Below are 26078 nucleotides of genomic sequence, written 5' to 3' on the forward strand. Positions count from 1 at the left end.
TATCTAAAACTAGAAATGTGAAGTATAACTCTAAAGTCCTATTGTAATTATGCAAAATGTGGGCCATTAATGATGGTTTAGAATATTGATGGCTCCCACTGACTAGGACAACTGATTGTAAATGGCTGTGTTTACTTGTAAGCCTTCCTATGTTTGTGTGACTCAGGCTGGGAAGAATGGAGGCTTGACGTCTCACAGGACATGTGACCATGTCACCTGGTACTGAACTCCGTCTTAAACCTGGTGCTTTTCCATTTAGAAGGCGGGGTGGGGACCCAGAGAGACAAAAGATTCCTGCCGTGTGCCAAAGCTAGAAAAGGGGGTGGAGCAGGACAAAGGGAGCTGCCAGTCATGAGAAATCCCCTAGTTACCACCTGAGCTGGAACTAACAAGGACTGTACTGGGGAAAGGATTGGGCCCAGATTAGGAAGGAGTCTAGTCTGTGAAAGAAGATTATTGGAACATCTATGAGGGCGAGATATTACCTGCAATCAGTTTCTTAATGTATTCGGCTTAGACTTGCGTGTTTTTGTTTTATTTTGCTTGGTAACTTACTTTGTTCTGTCTGTTATTACTTGAAACCACTTAGATCCTACTTTTTATACTTAATAAAATCACTTTTGTTTGTTAATTAACCCAGAGTAAGTGATTAATACCTGGGGGAGAACACAGCTGTACATATCTCTCTATCAGTGTTATAGAGGGCGGACAATTTATGATTTTACTCTGCATAAGCTTTATACAGAATAAAACATTTATTTGGGGTTTGGATCCCATTGGGAGCTGGGCATCTGAGTGCTGAAGACAGGAGTACTTGCTGAGCTGTTTTCAGTTTGGTCTGCAGCTTTTGGGGCGTGGACCAGACCTGGGTCTATGTTGCAGCAAGCTAGTGTGTCTGGCTCAACAAGGCAGGGTTCTGGAGTCCCAAGCTGGCAGGGAAAACTGGCTCCGAGGTAGTTTCAGCACGTCAGGTGACAGTCCCCAGGGTGTCTCTGTGACAGAGCCTGTCACAGCTGGGTTTGTCAGGAACTGTCCAGGACTGCTTTTTCTCATTCGGGGCCTGATTGTGAACCCCACTGGGGAGCAGACCCGTTGAAATCACTAAGACTAAGTACATGCTTAAGTGCTTTGCTGAATAGGGACGGGATTACTTACCCACTTAAAATTAAGCATGTGCTTATGTGCTTTGTTGAATCAGGACCTTGTTAACCCTCCTTTTATGGCTCTTAGAGCATGCTGATCAGTGACATGTCAATAATTGTGCTACAGACAGATCTGTGCCCATTTTGCATTTTTTTTTAACTGGCTTCAGTAAAAGTTTACAGTTATAGCTGACCATTAAAAATGGTTCACAAGAGAAAAATTAGCTGCTTTATCACTTTGGGTTGACATAGTGTTTTTGAAATGGGAAAATCTTTTTCCTCCTAAAAGCTCCCATCCACTGTTGAGTAAACAGCTATAAATCTATGACAGTCAGCCCAGCTATACTTACTCAAATTGCCGACTGCTGCAATTTCAGCTTCAAACTTTAATACCCTAGACACGACTTACTTGGTATGCAAGGCGTGGGTCTGATTAATGATGTCGACTTGCCAACCTCACTATTCAACAACTTTTATTTTTCTGGTTCTGTAACCACCTAAGCAAATTTCACCATTAAATATACAAGGCAACTGAGTAAAATGGAAAGGATGTTGCAGTTACACCAGAGTCTGACTGGCCTAAGCTAGTCGGCTGCAAGCAAAGCAAACTATTGCTATTCGTTTAGTTTTGTGTGGCTCCAAAACATTCTACAGTTAATTCAGGCATAGGAGGGCCATGTGGTTATTTGGTTAACCATCTACAGTATTGTCTCTTTCACATATGGAACATTGCACTTAGATATATCTGTATTATTGGAAACTGTGGGCTTGGTTATTGCTGCATTTCATCACTCTCACTCAAGTGTACATCTCAACTGCTGACATGTCGTCATTTACTATCGCAGATCTCCCTCACCAGTCTGTCTCTGCCCAAGTCCCCATTTCAGCCCGTCTGTCTGACCTCACTTCCTGCATGAACAGTGGTCAAATCAAGACCAAAACAGGTCCTCTGGAATCTTCCCCACTTCCCCGTTCTGTTACTGTTCACAAACCCTCCATCTTCGCAGCCCCTCAGCCCCGTCACGTGGGATCAGCTTTGATTTCTCTCTCTCCTTTGTTGCTCATATGAAGCTACCTCCCAATCTTGCTGCATGTTCCTCAACAATATTTCCAAAAGTTTCCCTTTTCTTTGTGCTCAGACAGCTAGAGTACTCAGGAGGATCCTATTTAACCCTCAAGACATCATGTCTGAGCACCTCACAATCACACATGCTGGTTTATCCTCACAACACTTACACAAGGTATTATTCTCCTTTTGCAGATAGAGAAACTGAGGCAAAGGGAAGATGACGTGATTTGCCTAAGGCCGTATAGGAAATCTGTGGCTGAGTTGGGAATTCAATGCAGGTTTCCTGCATCCTATTCCAATGTTCTAGCCACTAGACTATCCTTCCCATCAGGCCTTTTCTGAGTCCTAAGTAAATAGGACCCAGTAAGAATCATTCCAGGGGGGAGTGAATTTTACACCTTCCTGGAAGAGGCTTTTTTCCTCTAGGGAAAGTGTTCCTCGCTATTAGAGACATGCATTTTTCATGTGAATATTAGTAACCTAAAGGATCACAGATTTATAGTTGTTGCAAGAGGCATGTCCATAACAGGAACCAGCTTGTTTGTTTATTAGCTATACAGCAACTGTAAATTACCAACAACAATGCAATAACTGAACCGTAAGCATATTGCATACGAGTTATCTGGAAGCTGATATGGGTCAGAGAGTGAATTTGGTATGTGCTCTGTATTTTTATCTTTCTGCCATGCCAAACTAGTTTTGCTAATCTCCAGCATATGTTACAGTTGTAAAAGGCTCATCCACTGTGCACAGAGCTGTAATACAAGGTATTAAAACAGCACTAAATTTTGATCCGTCATCAATGGTGAAGCCAGATCTTAAACATGATTTGCAAAAGGCAGTTGCTGTGCACATCTGGTAATGTACGGCACCTTTGTTGGTCTTGTAACCCGCCAGCACAAAGATTTCCAGGCAGGATGAATGGGGATTTTTCCAACATGAAGTCGTGCTCACCAGGGACTCCAATGAGGCTAGTAAACTCATGATCACGTGGAACCTAAACAAGATTTGAACCCAACTGGCCAGCAGGGGAAAGAAACAACCCCAGTGTGCCACGTAGTCCCACCTTTTGCATTTACTCCCAAGATTTTCTTTCCATTCATTCATTGAAGCAGCTCATCTTAAAATATGAGCACAATTGCAATCTGAGCTCAGACAGTGATACGGACTGTACGGTAACACGTCCAAGCACTGCACACTCATAGCTAAGACTGAGCTCCACTTCCATGCTAACCCCCTTTCCAAGTTATTCTAATGTGCTCTACTGCATCTTTTTGGCTAAGGTTTTCCATGCTTTGTCCCCATCTAAAGGTGAATTTTTTTGTTCTAGAAAAGCTTGACCAAGTCACTCTTGGAGTCGCTGAGTGATTCAAGGCTGGTTTTCCTCGTGGGGTCGTATCAGACAACTAGTGCTCAGATTAACTCAAAAGAAACGAAGACCATGGGTCAGAGTCTGCTGTGGCTGAGTTCCGCTCTACCGAGCAGGGCAATTAGTGCTCCCCTCACACTCTCTGCCCAGCTATTCCTGGTCGTGTGTACGTTAGAGCCACCAAAGGGCTGATCTAAACTACGCCGGCTGGCAGATAGTGCCTCAGATCTCTCCCCTTCCTGGGATGGTCCCCTCAAAATGTGTGCTGTTTGAGTTTTATGAGGGTGTTTTTCCATTATAATAGTATCCTGTGTATAGATATCCACTTGTTCTATTCTTTTTATTCTCTAGAGGATCTTAATCTGCCCTCATCATTGTAGTATCTGAGCACCTGCCGGTTGTGTAGTAAGCGACATGACTAACACCTATCATGTATGGTTTCTTCTCTCTCATAGCCTCTCCCCAGGGGAGAATTCTGTGTAGTGCTGTGTTTTGCTTGGGTAGGGCTTTGGCGTGTGTGTGTCTTTGAATGTCCAGGCTCTGCTGAGTCTGTCTTAGTGAAGGTCATCTTGCCCATGGAGCGGAAGGGGGTGAGATTTGGGATGGTCTGTCATTCCCATGGGAGATCATTCCACCCTCAGGGGCTGGCCCCCGCGGGCAGTGCTGCCTCCTGAACCGATGAACTTTACCCAAAGGGTAGAAAGTTCCATGGAGCCAGAGGAGTGGAGCTGTGAAGCCCGTTTCTCATCCCCAGGCTGCAGGCCAGGGGCGCATGCATGCACTCTCAGTGGTAGTCCCTGTGCCTTTCAAAACTATGTGCGTGCTCCTTCCCAGACCCACAGGCTCCGATTCAGAGGGAGCAGCTGAGACCGCTCCCCCTCTCCCGTCCCTTTGAGACTGTTGCCTGTGTTCAGAGCAGAACTCTCTGCATAGACAGTGGGTGCCGTTAGGAGTGTTCACTGTTTGCTTTGGATGGCTAAATAACCATATTCCCCAGCTACTACTCCTGTATGTACTTTTACCTCCCAAGGGAACATTATTAAGTTCGGGAAGGCAGCAGAAAAGATTTTATGGGTGACTACTGGACAAGCACACCCAGAACGTTGGCTTTGCCAGAGCCCCGTTTGTGACATTTCTCCCCCACAGCTGGAAGGCCATCCCAAGTATCCACTGCAAGCATTCCCCTTTGCTTCAGAGTCTCTCCTCTCCCCCCGCCGCGCCCCCCCACTCCTCCCCGCATGGCCAGCATGAAGACAGTGACTGTTTGAACTGCCGAGGTTTGTGTGCGCGTGTGAATGCGTTTCATGGGATGAAGTGACTTCTGTAGGAAAGAATGAGTCAACGTTATGAAAATAAAAACCAGCAAGCCTTGCAGAAGCGAGTTCAGTGGTGTGCGTAACACTTTCACCTGCTGTCTTGCACGGTTCCAGACGCTCACTCTCTTCTGGGCTTTCTCCTGTGACGCGCTCGCTGCAGTATCAGTAGCTTGTGTGCTTCTAAGGGTCAGCAACTTGAGGTGGGACAGCTGGGCCGATCAGCAGCACGCAGGTTAGCTCTACGTGCTGCCATTGTTACTGTTTACTATTTGTATTGCCATAGCACCTGGGAACCCCAGTCCTGGATCAGCTGGGTGCTGTACAGACCCAGCACAAAGAGATGGCCCCAGGTAAGATGCTGCCGACTTCCGTTCCAGTCCTGATTTAACCAGGGACGGTGGAGTCGCAGAGCTGAGCGTGGCTTTGAGAAGGGGGAATGTCTGAGTAGTTCAGCAATAATCTGTCCATCAGCGGTCAGAGTCCTGTGCAAATGGACAGTAAGGCCACAGCCAAGGGATCTTTATCCACAAAGCAGGCTGCAGACTTTACCGAAAATAAAAACTCAAGCCTTTTGCATGTCAGATGAAGTTGCAGCATCTGGGACTGTGGCATTTACTTAGTAAACCATAGTGACAGTTTCATATCACAGCTCGGGCGGGTCAAAAAGGGCCTCAGGGAAGCTCCCCACAACCCGGCTGACAAGAGCCGCAGAATGTGCTGTGAGGAAAGGCCAGGAAGGATATTTTGAGGGATAGCTGCTGGGGAGCTACCCGGATGCACTATGCTCGCTGTGCCTGTGTCCAGAGAGAACCTGCCTCCCCTCAGTGTTCTGGGCTCATCTAATCCCAGTGCAATAGGTTTACTTCTCACCTTTGGAAGCTGGGCAGCTTCAAATCCGCAGGCATTGGTACTTCCCTGGCTGCTCTCACCAGAAAACAGGTGGCCGCTGGGCGTTGCTCCCATAAAACCAAAAGCTCCCCCTCTGCTTTCTGGGCCGAGTGTCTCAGAGCCTGGAGAGGAATTCCTGTGTAGCTGCCCTGGGCCTGGATCCTGGCATAGCAGGTATGCTCTGACCCCATCAGTTCAAGAGGGATGCGGTGCGAATGGACTCCCAACTAGGCAGCATGGAGTGTGGGATCCTCTCCCACGATTCGGTGCAAGGTTTGACCGCTGACTTGGGTGCTGGAGTCACTGCTCTTCCCCTCACTGGGTTTAAACCTCCAGAGAAGTTCTTGAAGACACAACTGAGCAACCCAAAGCAATTCATGCTCCAATTCCACACCCACCAGGCCTCTGAGCCAGGCTCCTTGTAGCTGAGAGGTTCTTCTGAATTCGGAGTACCCGCTGGGCCCTCAGCAAGAGGTCTCAGCTAAGATCACAAGACTTAGATATCATGGGGGCACCAGCTGTGCTCAAGAGGCTCAGGGCTGGCAGTGTGCACACTGGCACCTGATTGGCCTTCCCTGGGGTTATGCCAGCTCTGGCTCTACAAAAGAAGGTAGTTTTCCTTTTTCTGCTGCATTCTCTCTCTCTCTTCGCATACTGGAATTCTGGAGCTTCAAAGAGATTGGGAATTTACTCTCCACCCTGTAGTCCAGAGTTCTCTACCCAGATAAAGCACCCCTGTGCTATGGCAGGCAGGGTGCAACAGACGTGCAGCCTACGAGTCAGCAGGAACCCTAGAGCAGGACAGCAGCAGAGTTTATAATCCGTCTTGGTGCTCATGCAAACATTAAGACATTACGGCCAACATTTTCAAGGGTCCCCTCGTTTTGGATGCGCAGCTTGGAACACCCTGGCCTGAGTTCCGAGAGACCAAGCACCCACGGAGTGGGCTCCCAGACATCCAGGCAATGGGTTTCCATCCAGACTGTCCAGAAACCTCCCCATTATAGTCCCGACTCTCTCAAGTGGATCACTGGAAAACCAAACATTCTAGAAGAGAGTCGAAGGTAGAGATTCAAAAGACTGCTATCCTTGCCGTGGGTACCAACCATGATGACTGCACTTTGCCTTTCCCCTTCCCCTTCACCGGCTACTTGTCTTTTTTTAGATTGTGGGTCTTTCTGTCAGGGCCTGTCTCTTCCTGTTCATGGTAGATAGTACCTAGGGCACTGAATAAAAGGCATGATTGGGTGACTTGGAGTTTGGGAGACTTAACAAAATAGCATGTGTGTTTCGTTTTGCTGCAATAAGTGTTCAGTCTGTTATCAAAGGTAAAGAAGACCTGCCATGTTGTAAAGACCAGTGTGTGGTTTCTGGTTCATGGGCTTCTATTCTGCATTTATTTTAAACTTTTTTTCCCCCCATGAAAACACAAATTATGTTTAAAAGTCACCTGAAGTGTAGATCAAAACAAGCTGTGAGCCCCACCCTCTCAGCAGAGCGTAGATTGCCTTTCAGTCTCAAACTCAAGTTTCTCTGCCTCCAATTTAACTTTTGAAAAGATCATCTTTTCCTGACTACATGTTGTTTTATGCCTTGGCAGGAAATCCTAATACTCATAGAAGGAGGACTTCATGGATTTAAAACCCTGGCGTTTCTCCACAGCGACGTGGGCTAGAATCCAAATTGGGTCAAAATGCCAAAAAACATTCCCCGTATTTGCCCGAGATTCACCGTCTTCTGGCCTGACTTCTTAAAATGGAGACACTCTGGAAAGAACACCGTTTGAATCAGTCATTCCTAACCCATTTGGCAGCTCCAGGAATCAAATTACAGTCCCTCGAGTTCAATGAGATTAACATGCCAGCCCACTAATTTTCCTCCAAAGAGCCGTGGAATGAATATAATACAGCACGACAATGCATCAGCACCGATGTTACGACTGAAGTGGATTAGCAGGGCTTTCAGAAACTACCTTGCTCAGTTCTGTCTGGGATCAGCAGAAATGATTAAAACACTCAGATTAATCATTTTTATTAACTGGAGTAGAGGTGCGGGGTATAGGAGAAGAAGTGTTTAAAACTTCATTTTGCAATGAGACAAATTGGAGTTCTGCTGGCGGAATTGTCCTTGGGGCAGCATGATGTCATTCAGTTCACAAAATAAAATGCTAAATGAATGGCCACAAGCTGCATGCACTTTATCATCACATCACATGCAATAGGCCTCTTTGTTCCAAACCTTTTAGTGATGTGGAGGTGACTGATACGGCAGATCATTATTTGGTGGGGCGAGTGGAGGGTTGTATTTTGGGGGAAGTGATCTCTCTTTTTTCTTTTTCCTGGCCTCCCAGCTGGAAAAGGATGCTGTTGGGTTCACTGAGCCTGAAGCAATGACCAAGCATGTGTGCGCTCCGGGGATTCCACTCTGCCACCACGGGCCTCGCTCTGGTTATGCTGCACTTCTGTTTCCTCTCTTTGGTGTCAGCAAATCTGATCCACACTCGGATTAGCGCAGGTGAAAGGCACCAGAGGAACTGAATTGGAGACCATATCCTGCAAAGGATTGTGGGATAGGGTGGTGGCGAGAATTTGTGCTGGGTGGGGGAGTGCTGGGGCTGTTGTTTAGGGTGGTGGTGGCTGCTGGGTTAGGGGATGCTGATTGGGGGTGTGGGATGGTCTTGTGGTTGAAGCACTGTACTCGGGCTCAGGAAATCTCAATTGTTTTTAGCTGTGCCGTACATTTCTTGGGTGACCTTGGGCAAATCCCTTAGTCTCTCTGTGTCTCAGATCTGTGACCATCTGTACCCCCATATTTACCCTTTCACAAGATTATGATAAATTTTGTACCAAGTGTGCCTTGTGAGGTATCATTTGAAAAGACACATTTTACAGGGACAATAATGATCAGCGATTTATATGTGTGGCAACATTGCATGTAAAGTTATAGGATTCCTCTGTTTGGTATTACTAGGCACCTTCCAAGTCTGGGGGGAGCAGCCACAAACAAGTTCCCCAGAGACAAAAGCCAATGCCTCAGCCAAGTGTCAGCAAAATCAAAGGGACCATCACCTGGCCACTTTTGGACAGGAAAGATGATGTGGGTGAAAATCTACATCTTGACAAAGAAATAGTGGGGAGTTCCCATTCACTCGGACTTTCTGTCTCCTGAACCTCAGCTGCAGATGATTCTCAAAGAAGCGAAAGAGCTATAAGAAAGGGGAGCAGATGCCCCAGATTATTCTTCCTTCCTATGTACTCACGGCACTGACAGCACTTGAAGAACCAAGGGACCAGCTTTCGATCAGGGATCCTGACTGAAAGATTTGGCCAGGAAGAGAGCTGGCGGACCTGGTGAGAGAGAACTTTGCTTTGAATTCACTCTAGGCATTACTTGTGACTTACTTTCATTTTCTTGTAACCAGTTCTGACTTTTATGCCTCATTACTTGTAATCACTTCAAATCTATCGTTCTGTTGTTAATAAACTTGTTTTATCTAGACCCGTGTGTTTGGATTGAAGTATTTGGGAAGCTCCATTTGGGAACACAGAATTTGTACTTATCATTTTCTGTTAATAAAATGATGGACTTTATATGAGCTTGTGTTGTCCAGGAATGTGCTGGGCAGTACAAGGCACACATGTCTGGGGGAAAGTCTGGGACTGGGAATTTGCTGGTGTTTCCCTGAAGTGTAATTCAGGGGTGGCTGACTGTTGCACCCCTGCAGTATAACTGGGAGTGATTTATGTGCTGGAGGCTGGGTGCAGGTGGGCCAGGAGTGGCTGCTCTCACAGGGAAGCAGTGGAAAAGGCACCCCAGGCTGGAGGAGTGAAGGGACATGGCTGTCCATCGGTCCAGATTGTGACATTACCCAGGATACAATCTTCCACCTGTAAAATGGGCATGATCATCCCTCCCGGCTTCAAAGGAACCTGCAGTCTGGATCGCAGACGGTGACATGGGTGTGATCTTTGGTAACCCTGACCCGAGCCCTGCGTGGGCCAAGCTCTGCAGAAACACACTGCAGCCTCTCAGCCAGCGCCTCTGGGAGAGACCCCTTCATCACAGGGGCCAGAGATGGGCAGCATAACCCTGGAGGCATAAACAACTCCTGGATTGGAGAGACGGGGGCTGGGGGCTGCTGCAGGGACATCTTAGCCCTGCAAACTCAGCAGGAGCAGTGTGCACAGCCTCTTGAGGCCCCACGTCCCCTCTGCTGAGAGCATGGAGGGGAAGGTGGGGGAGAAGGCCGTACTTTCCCTCCCCAGCCCTGGCACCTGCTGGATCCTGGAGACCATGCGTCTCGGCAGGAGTTTTTGGTTTTCCAGGCAGCAAAGTGATGCCCCCCTGCGCTAATGTCCCCTCAAGACAGGAGCAGCATGGGCAGTGCTGGGGAAAATTCTCACACATCTCGGTGCCCTGGTGGAGATGGGTCACCTCGAGGGGTGACAGGGACTCCTCTCAGCCTTTCCCTCTCTGCTTAGCCTGCTGCCAGGGGTGCCAATGGACTGGTGGGGGTGGGGAAGGACCCGGAAAAAGATGGGTTGAGGTCTTTCAGAGACCAGACGTGTTTCACCGGAGCCTGAGGGAGTGAAGTGAAATTCAGTTGGACTTGGGGGCTTAACTCCCTTAGGCTCCTGCGAGATCCCAGCCCCATCTACTGTCCATCTTCTCTGAGGCTGTAGGATCACAAACATTGTTCTACCTTTCTGTTCCAGCTGTGGTTTCAGACACCACAGACAGACTCAAATAGCCAAACAGCAGCATTTCCAAAGGACAGAACTTCTTTGTCTTGAGATCTTTGTTGTTGGTATGTGAGTCTGTGAAATTAGAAATCAAACAGGAAACAGACAGCTACGTTGATGTCCATGGCAAAATTCCCTTGCACTTCAGTGTGGCCAGGACTTTAGCCTGCTAGCTACTAGTGCCCAGCGAGGCCTTTGAGGACTTGTGATCAGCAAAGCCCTCCTTAGAACGAGATTAGATGTAAAGTGAGCTGAGAGCTTTGCAGTCATAATGTGTTACCTTGCGGGCTTTGTCAATCAGTGCGTGGAACAGAGGGTCTCCTTTTCATTCCACTTCCTTCTCTGTACCTGATTGTTCCCTTGTCCCAATCTTCCCTGGGTCACGACCTCGCCACATTTTGGGTGAACTGGTGGACCTAGTGTAGAACCAAAATTTGAAGCCTGCCACAGTATTCCCCACAATCAGGGCCAATAGTTCGAGGGATTTGGTTCTGTTCAGAAAGTCACAGATGAATCATCTCTGTGAATAATTTCATTTTCCCATTCAGTGATTCCGTATGTTTGAGCTAAAGACTGCTGAGTTGCCAGGCGTTACGTGAACAGGTAAATAATTTTTAAAAGGTACCAATCCTGAGAATAGGAGGACTTGTGGCACCTTGGAGACTAACAAATTTATTTGAGCATAAGCTTCAAATGCATCCGATGAAGTGAGCTGTAGCTCACGAAAGCTTATGCTCAAATAAATTTGTTAGTCTCTAAGGTGCCACAAGTCCTCCTGTTCTTTTTGCGGATACAGACTAACACGGCTGCTACTCTGAAACCAATCCTGAGAATGTTAAGCTTCCTGTAGAATGGCCTGTGAGAATGAGAAGGTGTTCCTGTTGCAAAAAAGGAGTGAAGAGAGGCTTTTTGAGGGGGGAGAACACTGCATCTGGTACGTTTTTTAATCACAGAGCTTTGATATTATGGGGTTGGAGTTTGGCGTGGCAGGAGACCAGCGGCAGACAAGAGCTGGCTCTTTGCTTCCCTCATCTTTTTTGATAGCCTTTTTGAGCCAATTTAAACTCCCCTCATCCTCTCCTTTGCCTGACCTGTCTTTGTCTTGATCTCTTTCCTAGTAACTTAGAGTCTAAACATGCAGTGGTGTTTTTGTGAGTTGTCAGGCTCCTACTATGCTGTGCGATTTCATTCTTTTGGGTTGGCTTAAATATTGCAGTTCTTACTGAACTTACAGTAAGTGTGTTGTAGCCTGAGATATTTATGATTGGCACTTTCATAGACACACAAGCATGCACCGTGCTTAGGACCAGTATGTGCAAAGAGCAAAGCAAATGCTTTTCAGAAATAGTGGATTTCAAGGTGCTGCAGGTTTTGGCATTCACACAGACGCTGTCAGGGCAAAGCTGGTGGTTTCTGGCAACTGGGCAGGGGGAAGTTGGGGTTTCTGGTACTGCTAGGAGACAGGGTTTGGCTTGGTGGGGATAGACATTAGCTAGAAGCTTCTGTTGAAATCCTCAGTGGTGCAGAAGTTAACAGTAGCAATGTTTAAAAGTGACCGTTAAATTGTCTGTTAAGTTACATGGGGCGCTCTGCATCTTACAGACTGTGTTAGGCTGTCGGTTGCACTGGGTTCAGGTTTCCAAGTTTTTCTTCACAGTCCTCTGGGACAGAGTGAGAGAGAGTTTTTTTCCTTGGCTTCAGGAGCACAATTCTGCTGTCTGGGGTGTGTTTGGAGACCAGTCCCCTGGCTGCAGAACTGAAGGGCTTTGGGTATAGCCTAGGTGGGTTTCTAGAGGAAATGTGTTATCTGCCAACAAGTGGCCAGGCAACGTATGTATTCAATTAGTTGGGACCCTATCCAAAAACTGGAACTGGACTGTGTGAGTGCTGCTGAGATCCAATATGGGACCCTTGTGGACCATAAATGGCAGTCCTAGGCAGATGGGCTAGCACTTATTCCCTGCATGGACGGGCAAATTATATCGTCATGGCTCCTTCCCTGTTCAACTTCGAATGCTTCCTATGCAGCTGGCAGCAGGCCTGTTAGACAAGCCAAGAGGGAGACCCCCCCGCCCCCGAGCAGAGCTAGTAGGAGCTCTGTGAACTTTGGCCCAGATCCTCAGAGGTATTTAGGGGATCAGTGGGGGTGAGGTACCTAAATATAGGGTCTGGGCCTTTTCCTCCTTTGGAAAGTCTCCTTTAGCCTACTGAACACTGCATGGATGCCTTTAGAATAGCAGTGATCATCTACTCTTAATACTTCTGTAACTTCTGTTCTATCATGTAAGATTTCTGCTCTGTATTTGGGGGAAAACAGATGATGCAGTCTCATCATATGGTGATAACACTCCTTCCATTCTGTTAGTACCTCCAGAGAATGTTAAAGGTCAGGGACCGAAGTCAGCTATTTTCAAATCAGCAGGTCTGGATACTGGCATCCAAAGAGTTTTTAAAGAGCTGGCCAAGGAGCTTGCTGGACCGTTAATGTTGCTTTTCAATAAGTCATGGTGCAATGGGGAAGTTCCAAAATACTGGAGAAAAGCCAATGCTGTGTCAATGTTTTACAAGGGTAAATGGGATGACTCGGGTAATTATAGGCCTTTCAGCCTGACATCAATCCCAGGCAAGATAATGGAGCAGCTAATACAGGACTTGATTAATAAAGAACTAAAGGAGAATAATGTAATTAATGCAGAGCATCATGGATTTATGAAAAACAGATCTTGTCAAATTAACTTGATTTTTTTGTGATGAGATTACAAGTTTGGTTGATAAAGATAACAGTATTGGCATAATATACTTAGACTTTTGTAAGGCATTTGACTTGATACAACATGACATTTTGATTAAAAAGACTAGAGCAATATAAAATTAATATGGCCCACTTTAAAGGACTAGAAACTGATTAACCGATAGGCCTCAAAACATAATATGCAGCGTTGTTGTAACCATGTTGGTCCCAGGTCTCAAAATGTAATTGTGTTGTTATTGAGTGGGCATGTTTCCAGTGGAGTCCTGCAAGCATTGGTTCTTGGTCCCATGCTACTTAACGTTTTTATCAATGCCCTGGAAGGAAACCTAAAATCATCTCTGATAAAGTTTCCAGAGGATACAAAAATTGGGGAGTGGTAAATAATGAAGAGGAGGACCGGTCACACATCACTGTGAATCAGGATTACTTGGGAAAGTGAGTGAAAGCAAACAATATGTGTTTTAATATAGCTAAATGTAAATGTACATATCTGGGAACAAAGAATGTAGCCATGCTTACAGGATGGAGGGGCTTTATCCTGGGAAGCAGTGACTCTGAAAAAAAATTTGGGGGTCATGGTAGATAATCAGCTGAACGTGAGCTCCCAATGTGATGCTGTGGCCAAACAGGCTAATGCAATCCTGGGATGCATAAATGGGAATCTTGAATAGGAGTAAAGAAGTTATTTTACCTCTGTATTTGGCACTGGTGTGACTGCTGCTGGGATCCTGTGTCCTGTTCTGGTGGGCACAATTCAAGAAGGGTGTTGATAAATTGGAGAGGGGTCAGAGAAGAGCCATGAGAACAATTAAAGAATTAGGAAACATGCTTTATTATAATGACAGACTCAAAAAGCTCAATCTATTTAGTTTGAGAAGGTTAAGGGGTGATTATAGTCTAGAAGTATCTATGTGGGGAACATATATTTAATAATGGGCTCTTCAGTGCAGTAGAGAAAGATCTAACACGATCCAATGGCTGGAAGCTGAAGCTGGACAAATTCAGACAGGAAATAGGTGAGAATAATTCACCATTGGAACAATTTACCAAGGGCCGCGGTGGATTCTCCATCACTGACCATCTTAAAATCAAGATTTAGATATTTCTCTAAAATACCTGCTCTCGGGATTGCTTTGGGGCAGGTCTCTGGCCTGTGCTGTACAGGAGGTCAGACTAGGTGATCACAATGGTCCCTTCTGGCCTGGGAATCTATGAATCTATTTGAATTTGTTTAGTTATGACCGTCCCCAACCTTCTCCATATATACCTTAGATTCAGAATAAAATGCAGCATTAAAGCCACTCTGTGATGCCTTGAACTCTAATGTTGAGTGGATGTTTCCTGCAGCCCATAGAGCTGGGTGTGGTATCCCAAAATCATTCAGACTGGAATTCATTGGGCTAGAGTCTACCACTGTTACTCCTGGTGAATTGTACCTTATGGTGGGAGGAGTCTCACTGAAATCCACCGGCTGCTCGGAAATTCAGATGCTGCAGAGTGAGGGAGAGTGACCATAACTTTTATCATTATTAGGGCAGTCCTTACTGGACTATTGGATAGAATTTCTAGAGCTGACAGGAAGTGGTTTTCCCCCAAAAAATTGTTTTGACACTTTGTTTTGTTTTGTTTTGTTTTTTCCAAATTGTGGGCTTTTCCTGTCAAAATACTGAAAAATCCGCAAACCAAAAATGTTTTTCAGAAACTGAGAAGGGCAAAATTTCCGTCAAAAATGTTTGGGGAGTTTGGCCAAAAATCTTCAGTTTTCAGTGGCTGTGAACTGCAAAATTTTCTGTTGTTGACTTTTTTGAGGGAAAAACTATAAATTGAAAACGGACATTTCCTGCAGCAGTATCCATTTTGCCAAAATCCATGTTCCACTGGAACATGTTTTAATGGACAAATTTTGATCAGCACTAATCTCTTCCCACTTTTACAAGGCCTAGCATTGTTGGTAAGTTACATCCTAATTCCTGGTCATCAGCACCTAACTACAATAATTTTAAAACACACTAAAATGTGCACGTTATCTTGGAACCTGCAAGTCAAGCTGGAGACATCACACATTTTGTTGCAACATGAAAAGAAAACACAAAGTTGATGGGTATTTTTAAATTTTAATTGTTTAAGTACTCCATTCTCTTTTAAACATTAAAAGGACAAATCTGAGTCATGAAAAATGTCATAACAGCTTCACATCCAGCTGTAGCTTTGGGCAGTGTCTAAACAGCATCCTACTTCGCATGACCAGGATACTTTCTGCTGAGTAAGATCAAACTGTTTGTATTCTCTGAGAGTTGGAACTCTGAAGTGGCTAGATCTGCGTAAGCTGAATAAACTTAGAATGCTCCCCCCCCTTAGCCACGGGCTATCCTCTTGAGATGAACCATGTGTTCCGATGACTGAAAATAATAGGGATCCCATTTATATCCAGAGGGAAAACATTGCGTTATACTATTTCAGTGACTGCAAGGTAGAGCCAGTTACAGGGTAGGCAGAAAACTTTTAATAGAGTACTAAGCTAGGTGTCTTCTGGCACATTGCCCAGGGAGTTCTGGTTAGCATCAGTAAGTCTGCTGTATCCTAACTTGACTTGTTTCACAACATTTTACAAGGTCGTGGGGTGTGTCAGCAGCAGTCTGGGTTCTCACGGCCGGGATCAGTCGGGGCCTGGAAATGGACTCTTGGGCCTGGTGTGTGAAAACGCAGGAGGAAGGGGAACTTTTCTGCTGTGTGTGGTCAGAGGAAAGGGCCACTTTGGGACTCTGTATAGGAGTGCCAAGTGGGCGGGAGGTGGCTAGAAGCCCCGTTAGCCCTGGCCCTGCTGATCAGCCCCAGCACGGTAGTGGAGCACCCTTATAGTCCCCTTGCTCTCCTGTGCTAGCCAGGTGCTCGGGGGAGACTTTGCTGCGCCCTTGCACATGGAGAAACTACTAATGAGCACAGCTAAGGGAGTTTGCTTTGGAGCAGCTAAACATGTTCCCTTGCTGCAGTGGCGAAGAACGGCACTTCCTGAAAGGGGCTGCCAAATCCGAACAAGCTGGGCCGTTCAGACCTTGTGTTCAGACAGCCCCTCGGGGCAGCAGTTTCTCTGGATTAGAACCTGCAGCCGAGCGCTTGCTTTTGTTCCCTGGGTGTGCATTTGGCTGTGCTCTGCACAGGTGCAGCTCTGCCTGGAGTCCATGAATAGGAGGCCAGGGAATGAAGACAGACACCTGACTGTGAGCCCAGGTCTAGCCCATAGCCTTGGTCATCCAGGCTTTGGGAGATGCCCATTTGCTGCGATTCATCCCAACAGAGAGATCTACCAGTGACGCAGGCTCTGAAACGCCAGGGACCCTCAAATCTTCAACCTGGTGCAGCCACTGACCCGCTGTTGTTGCTCCTGGCGTGCTCCAGTAGCAGCTGGGGGCCCCGAGTGGGACCAGGGCTGCATGGTGCCAGGCTCTGTACAAACAGAGGCCCTGAGTGTTATCCGCCTGTGTGGACCAGCAGGCTGTGTGCAAGGAGCCTCCCTGCCCTGGAGCAGTCCCTTTACTTGCTCATCCGCGCAGGGCTTTGTGCGAGTTGCGCCGTCCCTGTGCAGAAGAGCCGACAAGCAGAGCCAACAACGAATGTGTGAGCAAGCCGGGGGAGGCACGCTGCTTGCCAGTACCCTTTGATGGAGGAGAGACTCGACCCCAGTTCAAGGATTCTCCGTTTGCCAGCCAGTCCCACTTGGGAAGAGAACTGTACAGGCCACTGCCTTGTTTCAGGGCAGCTGAATTATCTCAAGCTGGCGGTCCTGTCCGAGTACCTCTTCGGCTGGCTGAGAAAAAACTTCCTCAGCTTCCATTTCCTGGGCCTCAGATGCAGCTGTAACCCTGGCTTTTCTCTGTTCGGGGCCATGCCTCTTCCTGCGCTGGCCACGGGGCAGGCAGCCCACCCCCTGTGGAAAGGGACTGCTGTCTGGTAGGTGCTCCCCAGCCCTCCAGGAATGGGGCAGGCTGTGTCCATGGGGATCCTCTCCCCATTTCCCCGGATTCCAGCTGGCTTGACGCCCCTCTATGCACACTGCTGACCTAGGCTCTGTCTCCACAACTACAGAGTGTGGATTCATCCAGGCAGCCAGATCAAACCCTTGTTCAAAAAGATTTCTTGACCTATATTTATTCAACTTCCGGTCTGTCTCCCCCTGCTGGGAGGGAGATTAACCAACCATTGGGAGTTGGAAACAAAGGTCCGTTGCTAGAATTCAGTGCCAGCTTCCCCAGAGCCAATTATTAAATCAAGGCCAAACCAAAATCAGCAAGATACTTTGTGAAACTCGATCTATTTTCTCCCTTTACTGTAGTGAATTATGCCAAATTCCACTCTGCTCTCATCTGTGGTCTGTTTATGTAGCTCTGTTTGTTTTGGTTTTTTGCTTGTTTTGCTTACTGTACGTTCAATATATCCTGCCATGGTGCTGGTCATAGCGTCTCTTATTAACCCCAGTGGAGGGTGGATGACAGGCAATGTAAACAGTACGCCGCACTGGCTATGTCCTGTACAGCCGTGGGAGTGGCAGTGTGGAAAATGCCAGTGTTGTAAGGGTTAAGGAATGAGGCACTGGCCATGAGAACGTGCTCAGACTGCAAATGGGCATGAAGCATTTGAAAACTGCCCTTCTTAATGACCTCAAACCTTTGTGTAAATATTTGGCCTGTTTAAAAAAAGGGAAGGAGTCGAATGTGTAAAGTCTGAGCTCTAGAGGAGGGAAATATCCATTCTTGGTGCCCATTTCACTGATTGCAGCGTCCCATAAATCTACCAAGGAGACGGCCAAGTCGAGGCTATTAATGGAATCAGCAGAAGTCCGGAGGGAAATGCAGCCCAGAACCAGCCCAAGAAACTGTCACGAAGGGAGGGAGATTGACATGGAGTGGATCAGGGACCTCTCATTGCTTTGAAAGGAACTTAGAGGACCGCTGGGGGCAGGGAGCTGTAATCCTGGGGACTTTCCCTGGGCTTGCTGGGGAGTTTCAGATTGACCCTGACGGAGAGCAGAACATCACCGCTTGTTGTTCTACAGAGTGCTGGGTGGGGCTGATGCTGCCACAGAGTGAACCAAGTTAGCTAAGGCACGACCATCAAGTCAATAACCAGAAGAAAAGATTTACTGTATCAGATCAGGCCTTTGTCCTTCTGGACTCCCAGTGCTGTGTGCCCCCCGAGAGGACCATGGGAAAAGAAACCTAATCTCTTCAGACACTATTGCAAGCTCTTCGGGGCAGGGGCTGTTTATCACATGTTTGTACAGCACCCTACACAATGGGGCTGGATCTGGTTTGAAGCTACCGCCCTTTTAATGGTAAATACTAATAATGCTGTAATTGTGGACGTGATGGGGGAAGTGGAAGAGGGTGAGATGTTCCTTTTTGATTGAGAAGGAGATTTTGTTATCCTCCTTGTTGTCAGAGCTTGCACAGCTAGACCTGTCATTAGTGGGCATGAAGTAATGTGGTCCTTCTCTAATCCTGTCTGCAGCGTGTGTCCAGTCATCGCCAGCAGCAATGAATTCCACAGGGTTATTCTACTCCGGGTAAAGTGTTTCCTTTATACTGGCCTGATTTTTACTGCTCTTTAATTTCATCAAGTTGCATGTTTTTCATATTTAGGGACAGGACAAAAAGGGAATGAACTGATCAATTGTCATTCTACCCTTTATTGTTTGGAGTCCCTTCATCGTGTCTTTCTCCAGTTCTCCTTTTTATGTTAAATAATCCTAGCTTTTTTCATCTCTCCTCATATACGTAATTCCCAACACACTTCTGATGATCCTTGTTGCCCTTCACTAGGCTATTTCAGTGTCAGCAACAGCTTTCTTAACCTCAGATAATCAAATCTGGACCCAGATAAGTGAGAAGCCATCTTCAATGTACAATATGTCACTATCCTAGTTTATGTATTATATTTTACCTTTTTTCCCCTAATGCACTTGAGCATTGTGTTTGTGTTAGTAACTACTGAAATCTGTCCACAAGGACTCAAGTCTTTTTCCCAAAAAGCTCTCAATTTGCAGGATCCATCTGGAATAGGAAATCTTAGACTCTAGTATTTCAGCCAATATATTTCACCTTCTGTTTATCCAAGTTAAATGTCACCTGCTACTGTCCGTTTCCCTGGTGTCTCCAAATCCACTCATGATGGACAGCCAAAAATGGAGGCACTCCAAATTAGAAGTCATTTTAGAAGGTCTTTCTTTGTATTTGTTTTATTGGGAAGCACTGGGTCTATTTTTGCAGCTAGGCACAATATAAAGCAAATGCTTTAATGCAAGTTACGGATAATCATTAACAGTTATTACTACTCATCTCTGGTTGGCACTACTTAGACCTGGCCTGGAGACCCACTTGCAGGTCTGCAGTAGAGTCCAGAGATGGAGAAGTTCACCAAACCATGGAAGAAGTTGCAAAGCAAAAGTTGTGCAGAAAGATTGTGTGCTAGATGCTCCCTCAGCCTGTGGCTTTCTGACAGGCTGGTGCAATCAGTCAGTCTTCTCCCCCAGGGAAGACCTCAGTGTGGGGAGTTTCCTGGATGATGCAGATTTGAGAGTGTTGGCTTTATGACACACCCTTGCCCCATGACAGCCCTAAGCAAGGGAGAGAACAGGTGGGTGAAGTCATATCTTTTCTTGCACCAATGTCTCGCCAACAGAAGTCGGTCCAATAAAAGGTATGACCTCACCCACCTTTTCTCTCTAATACTCTGGGACCATGACGGCTACAATGACTTAGCATTGGATGCATTTTTGGGGTGTGGCCAAGGGGGAAGGTGGCATGGAGATAGCCCTGCTGTGCTCTGGGTATTAGGGCCATTGGCAGTGGAACAAAAGGCTGCTCTAGCTTATCCAGTGGCTAGCAGCCCTGTCCCCACTCTCCAGGCCTGCAGTGAGCAATGAAAATGAGAACTGGGCCCTCAGAGCTCAACATATTGAGTGCAGAAAAAGGAACACAGCAAGGAGACACCGTAACTGCCAATCAGTACAGAAGGGGCTGTTACCGAGAGAACAGGGACCAGGTAGTCTTATTAGTCAACAAAAGCAGAATCAGAAGGAAAAAAGGACCTAAAATTTCAGCATCAAACCTTTAGGATTAGAGATATGGGGGAAATCCTCCTAGTCATTAGATGAGTGAGTTGATGGAGGAGGCTGTGAAGTTGACGGGCACCATCTATCAGGGATGGCGTCAGGATAAGGAAATCGATTGTGGCACGGGTGCTGGGTGATGGGAAAGGTGACCCAGCAGAGCTTCCTTTCAGCACTAAGGACTGCACGCCTGAAAGACTGTGTCTCCCTAACATGGTAGAACTCTGGCAAATGACCGCTCAGGAGCTTGGAGGCCAGAGTTCCCAAGACACCGAGTTACTTGCTGCCTTTTCCAAACAGTGCCTGTGTGAGTGGGCTCTCCGGCATTTTATCTCTCAAAAGTTTTCCTACAAAGAAATTTAGGACATGGCATTTCGTGTATTAATGAGAGTACTGGGGAGTGACTTAAAATTTGCTTGCATAGTTGGCTTGAAAACATACAATCACCTTAGCAAGTTAATGTAAAAAAAGGGGAATTAAAAATATCCCTGAATGAAAGTACAAGCTACACCATATTTGCTTTGATCCACAAATCCAGCTATAATGAAACTGTCATTTGCTATTGTTTTCTACTGTGCAGCTTGTTAAATTAGGGACATTTTTGATTTAATACAAAGGTGAATATCCCCAGCAGGGTGTAGTGGGAAATGAAAAACCGACTGACAATGTCAGATTTCCTAAGGGGGCTTGTCAATGCCAATTTTAGCTGATGCTCTCTGATGGCACATTTTTAATACTGCTGCTTCCTATTGTGCTGCCTTATTGTCCAGTGCCAAGTTCTGTGTGTGAATGCCAAAGCGAACGTTTGTGCATAATTGGGGGGAAATCAATGCACGCTGGAAGAGGAAAATCTTGGAACACGAACGCGCACACACACACACAGCTGATCCCAACCACATTGTGGTGGCAACACCAAATTGGGCTTCTTGGAGCCTTTTCTTTGCTCATTCTTAATGGCTGGGGAGAGGTAGGCCTGGCTATCGCTTGTAATTACATAGTAATGCAGGAGTTAAATGCTGGTGGGGAAGATGTTCGAACATCTTGAGTTTGTTTGCCACTAATCTTGCAATGCTGGGTTCTTTCTTAATCCTCAACAAATGTTGTCCCCTTGACGACATATGTGGTAAAAAGTTATGATTGTGTGTGGAAAGAGCATTTAGAAAGGGGCTTACTTTTTCCATAGCTAAACACATTGTTATCCTCCAAATTGTAATCTTATCATATTTAAGTTGTTCCACATAAGTAGACCTATGTATATTTTCAGTAGTTTCAGCTGAAACCTGTTAAGAACAGATGTGCATATGATTCCATGGCAATGATCCCTTACAATGTATTTTTCCATGAACAAACATATTATTTGCTCCTTAGGGGGAAAGAGAAGAAGAAAGGAATGGAGCCTTCATTAAGGGGAATATTAAATTGGGTGGCTGGGCTTGTTACAAGCAGTGTTTATAAATAATTTTCAAACCGCCCTTAAAGGACATGAAGCATTTTGAACACAAAAGGGCTCTCTGTAGTGGACCTAGATAAGGCAGGGACAGGATTTGGGATACTTGCTTCCGCCTCTAGAGTGGCGCGACATTCCGATTGGACGCTTCTGGATACGCCAGTCTAGAACTGTGGGGCCAGTTGTTCCAATCAGGTGATGAGCAGGCCGAAGCGTCAGTCGGATTGCACCAAGGCAGAAGGGCTCTTGGTCCCACCTCGGCTCTCCTGTTCTCCCCAGTTCTCGCTCACAATAGGTCACAGAGTTAGCCAGGATGGGAGCATTCCAAAGTGAACCACACTGAAAATAAACCCAAAGAGAGGGTGGAGAGAATCTGTCTCTAGCAGGAGGCTTCTTCAGCCCAGTGCTGGGCAGTTCTTGTCTCTCTGTCCCTCAGGACTCCAGACTTTGGAGTGAGGCCATCTCTGATGCCTCCCACTCCCTTCCCTTTGCTTAATTTGGACTCTCCCCTAATAGAGCAGCCCATAGCGCTGACAGACCAGCTCTGTGCTCAACCAAAACCCACAGGAGAGATGGGAGCCCAGATCTTCTAAGGTATTTAGGCAACTAACTCAGTGGTGTAGTGGGTTGGACTTAGGTGTAAAATTTTCAAAGGCTGCTAAGGCCCATTTTCACTTTTGAAAATAGGGTTAGGTCCTAGGGTCAAATTTACAAAGTTCTTTAGGCCCCTAAAAGATGCAGATAGGTGCCTAGTGGGAATTCCAAAAGCACCTGAGTGAGTTAGCTGCCCGGATCACCGCGGAGGTACTTGAGGCGACCACGTGCAGTGTCTCTTCGCAATCGTGGGGATGACACATCCTTGGCAGTCTCTCAGGATTCTCTGGCCATTGTGACAAGCCTGAGGTGAAGCCAGCCAGCTCTGTAGCTGCTTCCCTCTCCGTCTCGCGCTTGCTCATGTCTGTTTGGCAGTTGGAAATTGTCGTGGATTGACTACTTTAGTCTCATTAGTGTTGGGGCACGTCTACCCTTGGGGTTGGGGGCCTTGTTTTGAGGGTCTGCTCTCAACGGCTGATGCTCCGCGTGGTTGGTATGTTCCTGTCGTGAGGGGTTTGTACTGAAGCCAATCAGCTACAACAATCTGGTCAATTCTCCTTGTAGCTGCAATGGCCAAACATTTCTCTTCCACTGAAAATAACCAATGAAACCTTGCAGAAGGACCATTCTGGAGTCCCCCTCTGTCATAAATATAAAGGGAAGGGTAACCCCACCTTTCCTGTATACAGAACTATAAAATCCCTCCTGGCCAGAGGCAAAACCCTTGCATCTGTAAAGGGTTAAGAAGCTAAGATAACCTCACTGACACCTGACTAAAATGACCAATGAGGAGACAAGATACTTTCAAAGCTGGAGTGGGGGGGAACAAAGGGTCTGTCTGTCTGTGTGATGCTTTTGCCGGGAACAGATCAGGAATGCAGCTCAGAACTCCTGTAAAAAGTTAGTAAGTAATCTAGCTAGAAATGCATTAGATTTCTTTTGTTTAATGGCTGGTAAAATAGCTGGGCTGAATGGAATCTACATCCCTGTTTTTGTGTCTTTTTGTAACTTAAGGTTTTGCCTAGAGGGATTCTCTATGTTTTGAGTCTGATTACCCTGTAAGGTATTTACCATCCTGATTTTACAGAGGTGATTCTTTTACTTTTTCTTTAATTAAAAGTCTTCTTTTAAGAACCTGATTGCTTTTTCATTGTTCTTAAGATCCAAGTGTTTGGGTCTGTGTTCACCTATGCAAATTGGAGAGGATTTTTATCAAGCCTTCCCCAGGAAAGGGGGTGTAGGGCTTGGGGGGATATTTCGGGGGGGGAAGACCTCTCCAAGTGGGCTCTTTCCCTGTTCTTTGTTTAATACGCTTGGTGGTGGCAGCATAGGGTTCAAGGACAAGGCAAAGTTTGTACCTTGAGGAAGTTTTTAACCTAAGCTGGTAAGAATAAGCTTAGGGGGTCTTTCATGCAGGTCCCCACCTCTGTACCTTAGAGTTCAGAGTGGGGAAGGAACCTTGACACCCTTGAAGGCTACTGGAACCAGGAAATCTCCAGAAGGCCCTGAGGAAAATTATTGGGAAAAGCCTTTCTCAAAAGAAGCTGGCAGTCCACACTCCTGAGGGCTTAGTGGGCTTTTATTATGCACTTTTCTCTCCAGCCTTCGCTAGCGTGGCCCTTGAACTCTCCTTGATGGCTTTGCCTCAGAGGTCACCTTGGTTCTCAGATGACCTGCAGTAAATGAAGCTGGAGCTGTCAGACGGATTGGGTTGTCTGCATATTTAATGAATTTAAAAACTTCATTTTTAAAATGTAATGGAGCTGCTGCGTGGTCCCTGGGAAGAAGCCGAATCCAGGGTGTTTGCTGGAGAACTGACGTCTGGAATGGCAAGCAGTACATGGGCCCTTGTGCTCAGCCTGCCTAAAGTACAGATCTCTCTGCCATGCCACCTATCACAAGTGTTCTTAGGGCGCCAGTCTCACTCCAATTTGCTTTTTTACTGTGCTGGTTCATTGGGAGGAACGCGGCACAGCAGGTTGCCTCATCTTAAAATGGGAATAATGGTGCTCGCCCTCCTTTGCAGAGTGTAGCCATCCAAGTGTAGAAGTAGAGTCGTATTAGTCACCGTGACATTGGAGTCACCTGACCGGGACTCGAGCCCTGAGTTCTATTCCTGACTCTGCTCTGCTGGGTGGACTTGGGAAAGTCTCTTCCTCTCTCTCTGCTTCCCTTCGCATCCTGTGTCTGTCTTGTCAATCTAGACTGTGAGCTCCTCAGGGGAGGGCTGATCTCTCCTTATGGGTTTGTATCTGGTCTCAGGTGAGACCTCTCAGCACTATTGAAGACTGATCGAACGTCTAGGTTCCACTGCACAGAGTTACAGCATCCAGCCCCTTTAAAAGTGAACACATGATTCAAAACCAGATTTTTCACTCCAGGCCTTTTCTTTTTCAGCTTGTCCAGATGAGAGACAGCCACATTGCGTTCTGTTGCATCATACAGTGCAAGCTGTGGGCTCACCAGCATAATGATTACTTTCCCACTGCCCAGACACCGCTGAGATTCAGAAGAGGTATGTGTCTAAAAATATCACAGTGTGATGAATGTACAAAGAGACCACCTTAGGTGTTTTCCTCTTTCAAAAACACAATTGAGCCAGATTCTCAGCTGCTGGAAGTCTGAGTACATCATATAACATGGGGAAAAAACGTTAATTTATCATATGGACACTCCTATATTCTGCAGGCATGATTTTAAATTTGGAAACTGCTCAGAAAAATAGGATTTGGGTTTTATTTTGGGTGTATTCCGCTGAGCAAAGCCATTTTCCTCGCCCAGATTTACGAGAGGCCCAGAACCAGCTTCTGTCCTTCACCCCTACATGTTTGCAGAGAAACCTGTCCAGTGCCTGCATGTGGAGGGAGAGTAGATCTAATGCTGTGTTTGATATAATGTAGGTATGATGCTGACGGATAGTGCTTGAGCTCATAAACATACCTGGGGCTGATCTTAGGAATTTGTCCCCCCAAAAAGCTTATTGACTTCAACTCAAATGGAATTTTGGTTGCATGAGCAATACAGATGGTTTAAGCTGGGATGTGAGCTAGATCAAACTAGGGGAGCATATTGAGTCAGTCCAAAACTATTCATGACCACTGGGTGTTTTCCTTACTCTTAAGGAGAGCACAAGGCTGTCGGAGTGACTGCACTGGGTCTGTGTATGTACAACGCAATCTCCTGGGCAAAGCCCTTCTAACATAGGGCAGAGGGAACTTGAATTTGGTCTCCAAGTCAGTCTAGGCACTGGAATGTCATAGTCTGGAAGTAGCTAGTTTAAGCTGGGGCTCACTGGAAAAGGCTAGTAGAAAATTGGTTTCACTGTACTTTGGAAAAAGAAATAAAGCAAACATTTGCATACAAATCAGCTGTAAAATTAGTTGGCGGGGGTGGGGGGGGTGGGGGTGGGGGCTATAAAATGGATTGCAGTTATGAGATGAAACTCCTTTAATACCCCAAGGAGACAGGGATCCTCTATTGAGTTAGGCAAGGCATCAAAATCTATTTCTCCTTTTTAAACCCTTTTTGTTCCTGTGTGACCCTCCTATAACAAAGTACTTTCTATAGCAAAACATACTTGGGCAGCACATTTCCTAATAAATGCTGCAGTCACCAATTGGCTCATTCATTTCTGGGGTAGTCGATGCAGATCAC

The 26078-nt window shown here is 46.4% G+C and overlaps 2 long non-coding RNA genes across 5 annotated transcripts in view; both read left to right on the top strand.

Annotated features, from left to right (window-relative positions):
• Positions 1 to 9282, top strand: part of LOC142071669 (uncharacterized) — a 66472-nt gene extending 57190 nt beyond the window's left edge. The window contains exon 2 of the long non-coding RNA XR_012667899.1: positions 7385 to 9282. This is a non-coding gene — a long non-coding RNA (uncharacterized LOC142071669). The remainder of the gene's footprint in view (positions 1 to 7384) is intronic.
• Positions 1 to 26078, top strand: part of LOC125633257 (uncharacterized) — a 317997-nt gene that overhangs the window by 159381 nt on the left and 132538 nt on the right. For 3 of the 4 annotated variants that reach the window (XR_012667898.1, XR_007355547.2, XR_007355549.2), the window contains exon 6: positions 24822 to 24939. This is a non-coding gene — a long non-coding RNA (uncharacterized LOC125633257). Of the gene's footprint in view, positions 1 to 17973; positions 18608 to 24821; positions 24940 to 26078 lie in introns of those variants that run through there. The other variant, XR_007355548.2, reaches the window with a different exon arrangement.

This window comes from Caretta caretta, chromosome 3 (genome assembly GCF_965140235.1).
Source record: "Caretta caretta isolate rCarCar2 chromosome 3, rCarCar1.hap1, whole genome shotgun sequence".
Taxonomy (NCBI): Eukaryota; Metazoa; Chordata; order Testudines; family Cheloniidae; genus Caretta; species Caretta caretta.